Below are 2,732 nucleotides of genomic sequence, written 5' to 3' on the forward strand. Positions count from 1 at the left end.
CTTTACTATGAGTTTGTGTATTTTTCTGTGATTTCAGGTATTTTCTGACTGAAATTGAGGGACCTGAGCAAAAATCTAATAGGAGGTTGACAAAGGACTGCTCATGTTGTTGGATTCTGGCCTCCCTGCACTCGAAGTGGATTTTCTAGAGCTAAAGAACTTCAAACGGCACGCTCTTAAATGCGTTGGAAAGTAGACATCCAGGGCTTTTCATTAATATATAATAGTCCATACTTTATTCGAGTTTAGACGACGCAAACTAGCATTCAACGCCAGTTTCATGCTGCATTCTGGAGTAAAACGCCAGAAACATGTCACAAACCAGAGTTAAACGCCAAAAACACGTTACAACTTGGCGTTTAACCCCAAGAGAAGCCTCTGCACGTGTAAAGCTCAAGCTCAGCCCAAGCACACACTGAAGTGGGCCCCGGAAGTGGATTTTTGCACTTAGACTTATTTCTGTAAACCCTAGTAACTAGTTTAGTATAAGTAGAACTTTTTACTATTGTACTAGGGATCTTTTTCCCTAATTTCGAATACACACATCACTTGCGGAGGCTGGCCATTCGGCCATGCCTAGACCTTGTTCTTATGTATTTTCAATAGTGGAGTTTCTACATACCATAGATTAAGGTGTGGAGCTCTGCTGTTCCTCGAGTATTAATGCAATTACTATTATTCTTCTATTCAATTCAGCTTATTCTTATTCTAAGATATTCGCTGCACTTCAACATGATGAATGTGATGATCCATGACACTCATCATCATTCTCACCTATGAACGCGTGCCTGACAACCACTTTCCGTTCTACCTTAGATCGAGCGCGTATCTCTTAGCCTCCATTCCGGAAGATCGGAGTCTTCATGGTATAAGCTAGAATTATTGGCAGCCATTCCTAAGATCCGGAAAGTCTAAACCTTGTCTGTGGTATTCTGAGTAGGATCTGAGATGGGATGACTGTGATGAGCTTCAAACTCGCGAGTGTTGGGCGTAGTGACAGACGCAAAAGAATCACTGGATTCTATTCCGGCATAATCGAGAACCGACAGATGATTAGCTGTGCGGTGACAGCGCATTTGGACCATTTTCACTGAGAGGACGGGAGGTAGCCATTGACGCCGGTGAAACCCGAACATACAGCTTGCCATGAAAAGGAGTAAGAATGATTGGATGAAAGCTGTAGGAAAGCAGAGATTCAGAAGGAACACAGTATCTTCATGCGCTTATCTGAAATTCCCATCAATGGATTACATAAGTATCTCTATCTCTATTTTATGCTTTATTTATTTTTATTTTCGAAAACCATTATAACCATTAGAATCCGCCTGACTGAGATTTGCAAGATGACCATAGCTTGCTTCATACCAACAATCTCCGTGGGATCGGCTCTTACTTACGTAAGGTTTATTACTTGGATGACCCAGTGCACTTGCTGGTTAGTTGTGCGAAGTTGTGAAAAAGAGTGATATTACAATTGTGCGTACCAAGTTATTGGCACCATTGAGATCACAATTTCGTACACCAGTATCTAAAAATGAATTGCAATAAATTTCGTCTCGAAGAATAAAAATAAGAAATCTTCAGTCCTCAATCATCTACAAAAAATGAGAGCATCATATAAAACCACACGTAAACCCCTCAGACAGTCTTGCTTCTTGAGTCACAGAAGTTTAACCGTCAAATTATCATGGTCCTTGATTGAACTATGAGGAAAATGCAAACAAAACTAGAGATACTTGGAATTGCATATCATCAGAAGGGAAAGGTACATATTACTATAAAGAACCCCATTTAATCAAAATACCATAAAGCTATAGTTTGAAAATTTTTTATCAATAGTGCAGTGGAAATAAAGGTAAGTAAGTAGTCGCTGCCTGAATCAATCAATTAATATTATGTTAAAAACAAAATATAAAAAAAGGTTCGCCATAGAAAAGAATAGTTAATGAATGCCCTCAAATCTCATAACCTACAACGAAATACCCAAGATAGTTACTAAGCCACCAGCAACGTTCATAAAAAACCTTCCAACAAATATATGATTATTGTTACTATAATAATCGTAGTTGTTAAACTCTAAATCCTTGATGAAAAAGTTCTAATTTATACGAAAAACCTTAATTAAAGCATTTGGAAAGGTAATAAGTTTGAATATATTCCATAATTATATATATTGAGATATGTACCTGGTAGCTCCTAGCCCAACATTGTGAAAAAAAAATAGTTTCTTCATAAACATTGTGATGGCCATAAATAACGTCAATTACATAAATTAATGGAATTCCAAGCCTAGTGGATAAAACACCCTTTTGAAGTTCATTCACCATGTTAACCTGTGTTGGGAATAAGACACCATTCCCCCTTGAGAAAACACCTTTGACAGAGAAATAAAATAGACACAATCACAACACAAGAATTTAACGTGGAAACTCCAATTACCGGAGAAAAAACCACGGCCGTTGTCAAATGACAACCAGAGAATATCACTATGTGAAAATTGTTACAACACATAGACTTCTTTCTCTCACTGGCACCGCAGTATACCCACACTCTCTCAAAGCAAATATCTAACTACACCTCACAACACTCTCTAAACAAAGAGTACAGAGGAAAAGAAAAATCAGATACAAGCTTAAAGTGTTTCTGACTGGTGCAAAAACAAATGGAGAACTTAGCCTCATATTTATAGCCTAGGCCACCCACTCCATTTGCTATCCTAAGCAATGTGGGAC

This window comes from Arachis duranensis, chromosome 4 (assembly GCF_000817695.3).
Source record: "Arachis duranensis cultivar V14167 chromosome 4, aradu.V14167.gnm2.J7QH, whole genome shotgun sequence".
In the NCBI taxonomy this organism is placed as follows: Eukaryota; Viridiplantae; Streptophyta; class Magnoliopsida; order Fabales; family Fabaceae; genus Arachis; species Arachis duranensis.